A 15,616-nucleotide genomic window follows, 5' to 3' on the forward strand; every position below is an offset into this window, starting at 1 on the left:
TATTTGTATATTTTTGAATTCTGAATTATAAAGGTAAATGTTCTAGCTCCATTGTTGAAGAATGTGGAATGTCTTACAGAGCTGAGAATGACAAGTTTATATTGAGATTCTGTCCTATTTTCTATAGTCTCAAGACTTCACTCCCATATAGAAGTGGTTTTCCGTCAATTGGAGGAACATCTGTTGAAGGAAAAATGCCTTGATCCATTCAGTATGGATTTTGTGGTGCACACAATACTGAGGGGTTGATGGCAGCAACACTAGATAAAGTACAGCAGGGGTTGGATAAAAAGGTTAGCTCTCTGAATGGGTTTTTTTTTAATGTATCTGCTGCATTTGATACCCTTAACCATCGGATATTGTTGGAGCATTTGATGGACTGTGGCATTGCGGGGAACCATATTGACATGGTTTAAGTCATATTTTGGCAGATAAGAGAATACAAGTACAAGTGGGTAATGACCTGTCTACTGTGAGAACTGTGAATTGTGGAGTACCCCAAGGCTCAGCTCTGTCTGGGATATTGTTTAATGTATATTTGGCCCCTATTGGTTGGGTCTTAAGGGATCTTGGAGTGGCATATCGCATATGCAGGTGATGTTCGATTTTCTCCCGTTGATGGATCCGGTGCCTGTGGTGGTTACTCAATTACAAGCAGTTTTAGAGGGGATCCATCATTGGATGTTTGAGAACTGTCTGTCTCTTAATATGTATAAAACAGACATTTTGTTGGTAACTTCTGAACAAGCATTCTTTTCCTTGTGAGATTGTACTATCTGATGTTGTGATTCCTGTTTCTTCTGTTGTGAAAAAACTTGGGTGTGTCATTTGATGCTGTGCTGTATTTTTCCCCTTAAATTAATTCTGTGTTGAAAAAAATCATTGTACAAGTTGCATTTACTTTGTAAATTATGCCCGTTGAATTTCCAGAATGACTTTCGTAGAGTGCACCAGAGTTTGGTTTTGATGGATTTAGACTACATACAGGCATTGCAGGTAGTGATGAACTCAACTGTGAGCCTGTTATATGGACTTTCAAAATATGATCATGTAACTTCCAGTTTTAGGAAATTGAATTGGTTATCTATGCAAGATAGAATTAGATATAAATTGTTGATGATGGTTCGTTACTGTGTAAGTCATGATTCGTCTTAGTACCTATTAGATTGTCTCCATTCATATTGCCCGAAGTGGGTGCTTCGTTCGGACAATACTTATTTGTTGACAATTCCAGATTTTCAACTATTTTGTTTAGAAGAGTGGCCAGAAAGAGTAGAACAAATTGCCCGGGCCTTTTAGGACACAGAAGAATTCAAGATTGATTCCAAGATGGCCACACGCTAACGCACCTTGCTGCTGCAGTAGCGTTTTGAAAGATGCCTAAGCGTCGTGGAAGGGCTGCTGCCCGAGTCTCCCAGACCCCTTCCCAAGTACCTGGACCGTTGGATCGGTTTGTGCAGTGGAGGACTGGCGAATTTGGGGCTGATTTGAGGCGAGACGCTGGCATTATGGAGGAATTCTCAGTGTCCCTCGAGCTTGAAACAACTCTCAGCCCCGAGCAGAGAGTTCCACCCCCACAGCCAATAGGAGCGAGTTCCCCGCTTCCTGGTTCGCTGACGCCCGCCCAGAGTGATGAGGGAGCTTCGGCGAAGGAGACCCAGCAACAGCTTTGAGTAGCGGAAGAAGGGAGGTTTTCACCTCCGGAAGAAGCTCGCGACTTAGAAGTAGCAGGGGATCTACAAGCGGCTGGTGAAGGGAGATCTGAACAAGAATTTTCATTTCCTCTAGAGCTCATTACCAAGCCTCAGAAGGTAACTATGGATTCATTGTGGGATCTTATGTCTCGTTTGGGACAAATGTTTCTAGCAATTACAAATAAACAATCCTTAAAAATTAATTTGCTGGAGGAAAAGATTGAAAAACAGAAAAACGAGGTTGAGAAAATTACCCCAAGACTGGAACAAATTGAACAATCAATAAAAAAATTGGAGGACACTAAATTTTTGCTCCTAAAAGACATATCCAGTCTAAGAATTAAATCGGAAAATCTAGAGAACCATGCAAGGAATCTAAACTTGCGTTTCATCAATTTTCCATGTGTTCCGATGGTAAAACCTGGCGATATGTTGAAGAGATATTTGATGGAGAATTTATCTATACCAGAAACTAACTTACCACCGTTTTCAAAGGTTTTCTATCTTCCTCAAAACCTTTAGATCAAAATGTACAACAAATATTGGACACTAGTAAAAAGCCCCGTTTCTGATGCAAATGAAACGGGGGGGCTAGCAAGGTTTTCTTCTGTGTGCATGTGGGAGTGTGTGTGTCCCTGTCCTCTCTGCCCTCTCTCCCCTCCCCCCTCCCCTCTGAGTCCTTCATTGTTACAGAGAGAGCGATTTGATTTCCTGCTTTGCTGTTTTCCTTCACTGTTTGTGTTAGAGAGAGAGCGAGGGCGGGGCAGACACTCATGGGGAAACCGGATATCTCTCCCCCTTCACACTTCCGGCTGGAGACTTCATAGAACGTTGGTGTTGCCTTTTATATATAGAGATTTCTGCTCTCCTGGAAACTTTGGACACTCAACAGGCCACACCAGCAGCCTTGGTTGCTACAGTGGCCTTACTACCTGACAAGCAATGGCTCTTCCAGATGTTTTTCAGACATCGGGAGAAGCCATTTCTTGGTTTTCGGATTTCCTTGTTTCCGGATTTTTCTAGGGAGACCAGAAAAGAAAGAAACAATTTCTCATAATGAAAACACCAGTTATTCAAGCAGGGGGTACCTTTTTCTTGAGGTACCCCTGCAAGTGTATTATTAAGCTTGAAAATGTAAATATACTTTTACTGATCCACTTCAGCTCTCCAAACTAATCGCTTCTAAGTCAACAACTGGACCGAATTGAGATTATCGCCATAATCCTGTGCGTTTAGCTATTTTCTTATTGATTTCCTGATATTGATTCCTCTGCTTTAAACCTTGGAATCCTTAATTGTAGGACTTGAGTGAAAGTTGTAATACCCTTGGTATATTTTGATTTTCTTTATTTCTATGTATTGAGGAATATGTTTCACTTTCTTTCAAGATGTTATGCCTTGAAAATATATTGTAAAAGCAATTTATTAAAAAAAAAAAGAATTCAAGATTATTGAAGAGATTGCTGAAACAGCATTTGTTGGTGCAAGCTACACAGTGACCTGGACAGCCAGTGGACATTCATGATGATTTTATTTATTTTGTTACATTTGTACCCCGTGCTTTCCCACTCATGGCAGGCTCAATGCGGCGGGCAATGGAGGGTTAAGTGACTTGCCCACAGTCACAAGGAGCTGCCTGTGCCGGGAATCGAACTCAGTTCCTCAGTTCCCCAGGACCAAAGTCCACCACCCTAACCACTAGGCCACTCCTCCACTGCTGTGTGATGTTTTCAATTAGTTTGTATTATTTTTGATGTTCATTGTTTTATATGTTTTATTATGTATGTTTGAGTTGTTCACTGTTCTGGATAAGGGCAGTATACAAATGGTAATAAATGAAATGAAAATGTATTGAATGATACTGTCAAATAATGCTTGTTTACTGGGTGGCTGAAACTGGCTAAATGGGGTTTTTAAGGCCATTAGGGTCTTCTGAAATGGGGAATGCATGTGTATGTACGTTTTAGCCCTGCCCAAAACATGGGCAGACCACACCCCCATACAAAAAGGTCTTCTTAGTTTGTGTGCATCTAGACACACCAGGGAAAACAGAAACCCTTTCTGTTAAGGTTTTTATAGGATTTATTGCTGTGTAATGCATATTTTTGATTGTAAACCACTCAGACGCATTAGTATTGAGCGGTACATCAAACTAATAAATCCAATCCAATCTCCACAATAAGAAATATCCTTAAATTTAAAGTAACTCTTAAAAATCAAGGACTAATCCTTTTCATCAGAAAGAACAGCTGTCAAATTGGCCCTAGTTAATAAGATATCATTAACTGATGATTCCAAAAATTCTGAGATACCCAAATTATCCATTGATACAATAGAATCCAAACCACCTTCTTCCTCTTTTTCCTTTCTTCTCCAAGATGTTAGATAATACAACTTAAAGATTCCTATTTTGTCTGGTTTCACGATTTTTAGGATCTCTTAAATACATATTCCAAAGCTTGCAAGGAAACAAAAATCTTGTCCTAGGAAAGTTCAGTAATCTCAAATTCCTAAATCTACTTTGATTTTCTAATGCTTCCATCTTAAGTGTAGCCACAAATTATCCTTAACAAAATACTCACTGGCTGATTGTAGCATTGTAACTTGAGAGGACAACTTTCCCATTTGATGTTCTAACTCAAGCTTTCTGCCATCTTATGCTGTAAATTTAGCCACTGTCTGTTCAGGGAATGATGAAGCATGAAAAGTTGTTGAAGAAAGAGAGTCGTCAATTCTACAAATACCCTCACAAACATCTTTCAAAGTGGCCTTACCTGATCCAGACAATTTCAGATCAGCTCAGGGTGCCAGGCAGATCACCTTCAGCAGGGGAACTGAGGCAAACAATTAAATTGTTCTGGATTTGGGGAATCCACAAACTGCTGCTCCCTCACTGGGACACACTAAGATCCAGCCACATTTGTTCAGGGAGTGCTTCCGGGTGACTCCAGGGCTACAGCGAGGTTGAGCAGCCACCAGAGCTCAGCGAGACATCCAGCTTCTCTGTCGAGTGTTCCTCCGCTTGCTTTTCAGCCTCCAGTTCTCAGATGTGCTTTGGGCCAGATGCAAATCCATCAGCTCATGGACTGAGGCTCTAGCTGCTGAAAAATTTGGTTTCCCAGCCTCTCTCTTCCCCATCTCTGACAAGAGGAGTCTAGCACAGTAAGGAAATTAAAAGTCAAATCCTCAAGGAGCAGCCTCTCACATTTCTTAGCTAGGGCACCATCTTGGTTCCTTCCCCCAACCCAAAATAATCTCTTTAATGTGAATAATTCCAAAGTAGTGCATACAGGGAAAAATAATCCAAGCTATACTTTCACAGTGCTGTATTCCTTATTAGGAGTTATGAATTGTGAATTTAGACTCCAGATTTTTAAAGCAGCCCAGGGGTTAATTTGTGAAATAGAAAATGTAGAGAATTAAGGAGTAAATAATTTCTCTTCATCAGTGAAGAGAAGAATGTGAATGGGGATCAAGGATAGGGTTATGTATAGGGAGTAATGATGCATGTGAATAAAGGACTTGTTTGCTTTTCTGCCCAGTTAGATACACTGGTGCTGTAATTAACAGAAACCAAAGAAGCTTTTGTTACCTGAATACTATAAAAATGTGCCTTGATCCATTTGTAGTCAAAGAGAGAATTACGGTGACATAAAACCAGACTTTGCTGTGGGTTCTGAGTTTCTTTCTTTCAGTAACCAGTTTGCTAAATGAAGAGATGTTCTGCTTCAGAACAACTAATCTTGGTTATTTGCAGCTTATGTACAGTCACCACCCTGCAAAAGGATCTAGGAGCCATTCTGGCCTTACATTGAAATCATCAACTAAGTGTTTGGCAATGGTCCAAATAAATAGCATGTTAGGAATAATTTGGAAGAATACAGTTGTGAATATTATAATGCCTTTGTATCAATCCTTTGTGCAACTGCACTTTGTATATTGTGTGCATTTCTGGCCATCAGAAACGAAGACATAGTGGAAGTAAAAAAAAAAAAGTGTAGAGAAGGGAGACCAGAATTATACAGGGTATGGAATGACTTCCCTATGAAGAAAGGGTAAAGTGGTTAGGGATGTTTAGCTTGGAGAAGAGATGGTTGAGAGGAGATATGGTAAAGGTCTATAAAAAATCGAGAGTGTGAATGGAGTAGGTCAATAGGGAAGGGTTGATAGCAATAACATCAAGGGTCTACTGTGAATCTTGAGTGTCCGAGGCCAGAGTTTGCATTAGTGCCTCTCTAACATACTACATCATAAAGGCCCCTGCTTTGTTTTTTGATGTTCCAGCTCCTCCTCAAAACACCTCCCTCAGGCTGTCCATGACACCCTCCTGTACACCCCTGATTTAAGACTAGGGGATAATCTATGAAACTAATAGGTACCACATTTAGAACAAATCAGAAAAAATAATTTTTTACTCATCCCTAATGGTCAGTGCACATTAAGGGTCAATTCTATTCAGGGCGCCAAAATGAAGGACATGGAACACAAATTCTATAATGACATCTGGGTGCTCAGTTCCATTATAGAATATTAGTGAGTTGGCATTTATGCACTCTCATTTAGTCGCTTACGCCATGTCTATGGCAAGCATAATTGCGCACACCTAAAGGAAGCACTTTAGCACATAAATGACAGTATTCTATATGTAAACATGTAATTGTCTGACATGCTTGTGCTCTGCCCGTGCACCTTCCATGCAGTTATGAGCTATGCAGCTTGCGTGCTCACAATACAGCTGTGGTGGTATGGTATGTGAGAATACTTGGCCTGTTGTCTTTGGAGAACATCTGCTCCAGGTGAGTAACATTGCTTTCTCCAAGGACAAGCAGGCCATGGTATTTTAACATGTGGGAATCCCTAGCTACCAGGCTCACCAAAAACATCAATGCTAGGACAACAGGGACTCGTTCAGGCCTGTACTCAATCAGCTTGAAACAATTTGTGTACTAGTTGTGTAGGTGCAGCCTGGAACAGAACAAAACTGGGCCTAGGGGGGTGGAGTTGGGTTCTAGACACTAAATAAATTCTGCAGAACTGTCTGACCAAACTAGTTGTCATGTTGGTTATCCGCAAGGCAGTAATGAGAGGTGAATGTGTGGACAGATGACCATGTCGCAGCTTTGCAAATCTCCTCTATGGAGGCTGACCTCAAGTGGGCTACTGATATATCGCCATGACTCTAACATTATGAGCCTTGACATGACCCTCTAGAATCAGCCCAGCCTGGGCGTTTGTAAAGGAGATGCAATCCGCTAGCCAATTGGAAATTGTGTGTTTGCCAATAGCTACCCCCATCCTGTTTGGGTCAAAAGAAACAAAAGCGGGTGGATTGTCTGGATTTGGATTAGCTCACGCCTTATCCAGTAGTAGCTCAAGCTGAATTACATTCATGTACAGTAGGTATTTTCTGATCCCCAGAGGGCTATTTATTTTTCTAATATCAAGTTTATTGAGTCAGCATTACAGCGTGCAAGGCCACTATAAAACAAACAATGCTCAGAACCATATGCAAACCTTTGTTAACAAAGAACATTAATGCAAGAACATTTAAACCTCCTTATCCCTGTGGATATAAATCAGCTTAACAAGTTTTTGAGGAAGTAAGCTCAGAACCATTTTCAAACCTTGTGTTAACAAGAACATTAATGCAAGAACATTTCACCTCCTTATCCCTGTGGATATAAATCAGGCTTAACAAGTTTTTTGAGGAAGTAAGCTCAGAACCATTTGCAAACCTTTGTTAGCAAAGAACATTAATGCATGAACATTTCAACCTCCTTATCCCTGTTGATGTAAATTAGGTTTAACAAGTTTTGGGGGGAAGTAAGCAGGTCCAGACACTTGCAATACTGTTTTGATAATACTGAACAACCCCCAAGGACTATAGCACCTTTCACCACAACACTCATCCTATACACACTCATTCTACTTTTGTACATATATCCCTCTGGGCAGTACTACAGAGGCAAAATCAGTCAGTCTCACAAATTAGATCACAGAGATACAACAGATATGATCAAAAGCCAATTTTAACTGAAGTTACAAGAAGACGTCCCATTTGGTATATGTTAGCTGATAGAATCAAATCAGATAGTTGCATTGGTTATTGGTTGGGTTTTGGCATTTAGAGTCTGCAGTTTCCCCATAGGATTCTATATGTTGCCCAGTCTAGGCCCAACTTCTTTGGCAAGTTTGTGCATTTATATAGCCAGCTCTGAAAAGGAAGGCAATCCGGTGTCATCCAGAACTGGAGCACAGTGTTCTTGCCCAGCAGAACGGCTAGATAAAGAACTTCTTAGCTGTTTGTGTGAGCCCTTGATCCATCAAAATTTGGATATTACCCAGACTAGCTACTGTACTAAAGAGGGCTTTAAACTGAATTTGCTGGGGATGGGTGAGAAAAGCCCCAAAGTATTAATAAACCCTCAGAAGGTAAGATACAACATACCCCTTATAGAAAGGGGAAAATAGCTAGTAACATCTGAAGAGCCTTATATACCAATTCCCCGTAGTATGAGAAACAAATGTCTAGTCTAGAGGCTGCAATGATAGAAGACGACTTGGATTTAGTGGCGGTCACGGAGATGTGGTTCTGGAGATCCTGACTGGGATATAGTTATAACGGCTATAAATCTACTCAGGAAGGACAAGGTAGGAAAAAAGGGTGGAGGATATGGCATTATATGTTAAGAATAATATTAATGTGACAGAACTGCAGGATGTCTGGGGTAAGGAAGACGTGCTGTGGGTTAAAACTGGAAAGGGGACAAGGAAATATATTTACATTGGGTAATATACGGTCCCCTTCACTGTCAGAAACATTGGACAGTGGACTTAATGAAGACATCCATAAGATAGCTAGGAAAGGTGAAGTACTACTGATAGGTGATTTTAATATGCTGGACATCTCTCTCTTTCCATGGATCAATCCCCTCATCTCTCTTCCTTTCACTCCTCCAGTTCAGTGCCCACCCCCCCCCCCCCCCCCCATGATCTGCTATCTCTGTCCCTCTCTCCCTTCTCTGCATTTTGGCATTTCTTGTCCTTCTCCCCCTCCTTCCCCAGTCTGCTATCTCTGTCCCTCTCCCCCGCAATATATCATTTCTCATCCTTCCCTCCTTACTCATGGTCCAGCATATCTTTTTCTCTCCCCCCCCCCCCCCCCAGGTCATTATCTCTGTTGTCGTTCCTTCCTCCTCTTTGATGGCCCTCCAGTGTTTCTATGGCTGCCAGCAGTGTCGGCAAGTAAACAAACTGCCTCCTGCTGGCCACAGAAGTGTTCCCTCTACTGTGCCCCACCTCCTCTGACATGACTTCCTGTGTCTGTGTAGGTGGGACACAGTAGAGGGAATGTTTCTGGGGCCAGCGGAGGCAGTTTGCTTTACTTTCTGATGCTGCCGGCACCATAGAAACACTTTTTAAAAAATATATCTTTATTGGAACCAAGATAGACACAAAAAGAAAAAAATATAACAGTACATCGTTGTGATTTTCCAGTTTCACCCCCCTCCCCCCCAACCTCCAAATAACAGGACACAACTTTAGACCAGACCGCACATGTTGTTTCTGCATGGCAGTCTGATCCACAAACAATAGCAAACCAAAACCTTGTCATCCCCCTCCTTCCCTAAATTCATTACTTCAAGTTATAGGTCAACAAGTAACTATGAGCACGATGTGGCAAACGATCCCACACTGGGGACCAAATTTGTTGAAACGTTTTTCCAGGCCCTAGGAGACTGCCAACTAGCATCCAATCTCTCCATTTTCATTAACTTAAAAAGTTCATTTCTCTAGGTGGTGACTGATGGAGTAGCAGCCTGTCCCCAGCACAACAAAATACACTTTTGGCCAGAAAAAATGCCTTATGCAGAAGAAGGTTGGGCCCCGATCTCAGGCCCAATGAAACGAAGTTCAAAAACAATTGAATATCTGCCCAGAGAGGCAGGCATCTATCCAGTATTGCAGATAGATACTTCAGCACCCACATTTAGAAAGGTTTTATTAAGGGGCATGTCCAGAACATATGCATCAGTGTAGCCAGTTCAGCCCTACAATGTAGGCATTTCGCCGTTGCCGCCACACGAACCAAAAATGCCCAGTTAGGGGAAATGTAGAGGCTGAGCAGAAATTTGTACTGTTGCTCTTGAAAAGACAATGAACATGTAGGGCGCTTCAGGTGTTTTCATTAGCAGCCGCAGCTGATCACCTGTAACTCGTTCCTCCATCGATAAAGTCCGATTCCAAACATCAGCCAGAGCATCATGATCAAAGCAGGAGCCAGACTGATAAAAAGATAAACTTGCTTTAGAAGTTTGGGATAAAAACAAAGTTTCAGAAAGTAAGTCCACAGCATCCTCATCCAGAGTAGAAGCATCCATCGCACTCACAAGTAGTGCACCTGACGGTAAGCAAGCCAATCGCCAGACTGCAAGGACCCCCCCCTCCCCCTTCTCCTGAAGCTGTTCAAGGACTTCATGGATCTCGCGTCAGTCACCAGATCACGAATATAAGTTAAGCCACAGTGAGACCAACATTGTAAATATAGCTTTGTTGCGTGAGGATCCAAGTCTTTATTACCCCAAAGAGGAAGCAACATGATGGAGGTGGAGGGGAGTTTCAACCGCTTACGAATTCACTTCCAACCTTGGCACATAGTTTTTAAAATATGACATGCTGCAGCAGTCGCCACTCTCATAGGTAGTGTAGTGTGTAGATAATACAACCGGTGTGTTTGTGCAATCAATTGTTGTTCCAATGCAGTAGGAGTAAGGTGAGCAGGCCTTTTTATCCAGGCTACTAAGTGTTGCACAACAGAGGCCACATCATATCCAATGATGTTTAAATATAAGTTTCAAATTCTAATCAAAAACTTGACCCTTTTGTTAAACTTCTTTCACATATTGTTTTTCAGCTAATCAGAACCAGCATTTACAATTAACTGGTCCAGGAAACCATTAAGGTAAGTATCCCTTGCTTTTTCCTCTCTCTCTTTTACAGAGAAATGTGTTTATCAATGTACTTACTGTACAATGTCACTTGTAAAATTGGTCCCTTTTTTCTTTTAATGCAAAATTTTTTTAAAAGCTCATCAGACCAGCATTAGAAGTATCTGAATGTGAAGAGTGCATTTTACAGTCCAACGAACCCAGACATGTTGGTTTCTGCCAAAACCGAATCTGCGACCGAAATTGGCTGCTCAGTTTCAGCAGAAACCAAAACTGGAAACAAAAATGCCTTCCTCCCCACATCCAACCACAGAATCCCACTCCCCCAGCGGTGGTAGCCCCCTCCCCTGCAATTAGTCCCCACCATTCTCTGCAATTACCCCCCCACCCACCACCGGTAGGCCCTCTTTGAGCCTACCTTAGGAATCTCCAGTGTTCTAATGGTCTCTTCAGGGGCAGAAACGACCCCACTTGTTCCTGCCCCATGCGCTGCTCCAATGGAAATGGCTGCCGAGACTTTGGTGGGAGGTCTCGGCAGTCATTTTGTGGTGGAACCAGCTCGCTGCTGCTCATTCTGGTTCCAACTGCAAAATGGCTGCTGGGAGCTCCCATGGCAGTCTCACAAGGCTGCCATGGAAATCTCGGCAGCCATTTCCATTGGAGCAGTGACACAGGGCAAGAACAAGTGGAGTTTGTTCCTGTCCCTGAAGAGGCCATTAAGGAATGCCCAGGGGGTCAGTTTTGGTGCTAAATCCAAAACTGAAACTCAGTCAGCCTCTAGTGCAGTTACAGGTTTACTATTTGGTAACTCGTGAGTGTTCAGCACACTTTTTTTAAAGTTCTCTTCTGAGCAACTCGGGTTTCCCTGACCTTGTCCCAGATGCCATCCTTTTGAATACCTGCTCCCTACAAACTAAAGAGATTTTCCTCTTCAAGCTGTATGAATAGGCGTCACTCACTGGAACGATAATGTGTAACTGTTGGCTATCCAGGGCCATCCTGAGGGCTGTTTGAGTGGTGCAGCCGCACAGGCCTCAGAGGAGATGGATGTACAAAATCATTTCCCTGCTTGGCCATGGTGCAGTGGGTGAGCTGACGAGCTAGGTGGCTTGTCGCAGAGACTGAAATTCCAACTTGAGATTCTCCTGTGGCTAATAAAAATAAATGTAAACACAAGTATCTCCCTAATATACCCAAAAGTGCTGCTTTCCTCTCATATACTAAATCTCATTTGTTCCCTAAATATTTTATAATTGTCCCAGGCTAAAGAGTCCTTTTACCAAGTGGCAGTGCGTGGGATTGCCGCTGGTAAAAGTGACTTTTTCACAAGGAGGCAGTAAATGGCCATGTGGTAAATAAAAAAAATTGTCACGCGCCATTTGCTGCTGGAGCCCTTACTGCCTCCTATTTAGGAGGTGGTGAGGACTCTGGCGGGACGCACTGCCCGATTACCGTTGGACACACCCCCAGTGCTAGAAATAAAAAGGTATTTTCTAGCACCTGAAATTGTGTGTGGGAAAACCGAAACTACTGACGGGCTCCTGGGTGAGCCTAGTGATAGGGCCAATTTGCCACATGCCAAGCCTGCAGTAGCCCTACCGCCCTTTGGTGAAAGGGCCCCTAAGTTAACTCTCAGACACAGAAACAGGAAAAATGTAAACTTCCTTTCTTTGCACAAATTTAAATTTAATAAAAGGTGCCCTGGCTAGCCTTGTTGTTAATATTTTTCTCTTGGCCCTTCAGTTTTTCAAAAGTGCTGATTAATTTTAAAATTTAATAGCTAATATTCCAACAGCTCCTTATATCAATTTTTTTTATAGTCTAAGTGTCTGAGTCACAGCTCTGAACTTTTCATCTATGCTCAGATATTTAATTAGAACACAGACAGTTTGTCCAAGTTTCATTACATAAACTCTTCTTTTCATTCTATGGTACTAACTAATCAGAGTCTTGGCCACCTGTCATGCTCTTATAACTTCATCAGCCAGATATATTTTATATTTTATTATCAGGGAAACTAGAGTCCCCTTTTCTCTGTCCTTTGTTTTTTTTTTAACCTACTGACAGTTCATCAAAGTTTCATCTCTGTCAAATTTTTTGTTAGGATGTAAATCTCAGCTTTTGCCTTCAATTTCTCATGCCAGTCACAAACTACTTCACAGACACATCTATTAATTGTAGCAGAGGATTTTTTTTTTCATCAAATATTTAAACTCACTTTTTTTATATCTATAGTTACTCACAGATTTGCCAGGAATATTTTAGCTTAATTTTTTACTTTGGGATCTGTTCATTAACATGCACTAAGAAGTTAGCACACAAATTAGTATGTGCTAATAGTGCACAAGTGCAGTAACTTACCACGCAGGCATGACAGTTAGCATTTGCTAATCCAGACATGAACTGCATGCCCTGTTATGGGGGGAACCTGGGTGCAGAATGGGTGCACACTGCACATTCAGTTAGCAGGCGGTGTGTTTTTGATGCACTAACTCTCATGGCTGCCAATAAATAGTACATGCATTATATGCACCTGGTAGGCAGCTACCATGGCCCACACCCCCCCCCCCCCCCCCCCCACGACCAGCATCTAAACCCTCCAAAGTGGCACCTGACGCTCCTCCAACCTCTTCCAAAGAGGCCAAGACCATTCCTCCCCAGTCCATTCCCAACACTTATGGTGGGTTAGTGTCGGGGCAGGAGCAATCTCTGGACACTCCTGTCTTGTTTCCAGCATAGATTCAAAATGACAACTCTAACCCCAAACAATTGTACCATGAGATTGCTGCCAAAGGTCAGAGCTTACGTTGTATATCCAAGCTGGCAATGGGGCAGGAGTGCCAAGAATCACTCTGCCTTGCTACTACTCCACCAGAGAATCCTTGGGGTGGAATTTCAGGTGCCCTCTTATTGAAGGAGGGTGATGCTGATGCTGAACAAAGGAGTTGGGGGGGGGGGGGCATAAGTAATGCTTGGGGATTTGGATTTCAATGTAAGTGCAGCTCACTATCTTCCAATGTAGTTATTACCATACGGTAACTTCTGCCCTGTGCTATAATTGCAGGGTTGATAGTAGCCACGCCCCCATCAGTTATCAGACAGGTTTTGCAGTTACCATGCATTAATTTTTGCAGCCCGTGCAGGGTAACAGAAAAGCTTTACCACACTTCAGTAAACAGGCTTCTTTGTCTTATTTATTTATTCACATATACACACATCACTTTCTTTAGTGAGAGCAATTTTGTCAACACTAGGGGACAGATCAGTTTAGTCAGAATCAATCCCTTAATTGTTCTCACAGCCACAAAGGTATTTGAAAAACATTCTGGGTCCATATTCAGAAGCACTTGTCTGGATAGTACCAGCGCTGCTTGTTTTGATATGGATTGAAGATGGTGATGCCGCAGAAACAGGTCCTTGTGTAATGGGGACCCAGTCATTGTGCTATAAAGACACCCAGTGGTTGGTTTTAGAACTCATGGTTACAGGATTCTGAACGAAGTCTAGTACAGTAGCTCTGGCTGAGGACTGTCACTGCGATGACTGGGCTAAGAGAGCCAGAAATGAGCTGATGCTCCTTTTGGACTTTGGGCAAACCACTTCACCTTTCATTATCTCAGATACAAACTTAGGGCCTCTTTTATCAAGCCGCGCTAGTGGCTCTCAGTGTGGTAATAGCGATAAAGCTCATCTCTTCGAATGGGCTTCATCGGCATTGCCGCACTAGAACCTCTAGTGCGGCTTGATAAAAATCCTTAGTGTATGCCCTTTGGAGACAGGGAAATACCCCCTAGGTAACTGGATGTAACTCATCTTGTGATACCAATTTAAAAGGCATGAGCTAAATATAAATAAACTGTGTAAATAAAAGATTTTTATTATATTAAATTTGTTCCTGAAATCAGTATTATGTAGAATAGAAAAAAAGGAACAAACTCATTTTCTGAGCTCTTTCAATTTATGGTGGTAGTTACTAATGTGTTTAAATGGGGAAAGGGCTCCTTTTACAAATCCGCGCTAGCGATTCCTGTGCCCCAGAGTGGCAAAACCCATAGGAATTGAATGGGTTTTGTCGCATTTGCCATACCAAAATCACTAGCATGGCTTTGTAAAAGGAACCCAAAATCATTTCGATTTTTTTAACCACAATGTGAGCTAAGTAATAATGAGATTCAATAAGTAATAACGAGATGAAAAGCATGCAAATACATGTAGAGCACCTCATGATTATACAAATTGAATAACACTTCTTCTGTTTAACTCCCCAAGTTGCATGATTTGTGGAAAGATAACATCAGCTTTAAGCTAGCTTTATCTTTCATCCCAGGGAGCATTGAGCTGCTAATTTGTGGCCATGTGCTCCTGGGGGCTATCTTAAAGAGTCTGGGGTCTACAAGTGATCCAGCCCATCCTGATCCTGAAACAACCCCTCATTTCTGCTGCTCAATAGTGCTTTCTCAAAATAATTTTTTGTTCATTACTTGAGCGAAGCAGCTTATTTCATCAGCCTGAAACAGCTTCTGTCTAGATTCAAACCTTACTAAGGAAAGGCATCTACCAGGGCTAATGAGATCTGAGCTGAGGAAGCTTACATGAACTTGGATGTGACAGCTGGAAAAGGTCACCTATCAATCGGCTTTATCTTATTCTGATCAGAATACCACAGACCAAGAGGTGGCATCTGTACTAACAGACTGACTCTACTGAGACAGTGAAACAGTTGTTGGATAGCTCTGTTTTGTTCCTGGGATTCCAAGTGCTCATTGTCCATTCTGCTGCTGGAGTGTATCTTATACCATGGATTGCAACAACATATAAGCAGGGTTATCATCATCCCTCAAGTGTGGAGCAAACCCAACCTAGCTCAATGCTGTCATTGCACTGGACAGAGAGCTCCCAATTTCCAGAATGGGAGGCAGGAAAGAGAGAACTGCAGGTCCTCGCCACCATGGGCTCCCCGGCTTTTGTCAAAAC

Source organism: Microcaecilia unicolor, chromosome 2 (assembly GCF_901765095.1).
Source record: "Microcaecilia unicolor chromosome 2, aMicUni1.1, whole genome shotgun sequence".
NCBI classification, from domain to species: Eukaryota; Metazoa; Chordata; class Amphibia; order Gymnophiona; family Siphonopidae; genus Microcaecilia; species Microcaecilia unicolor.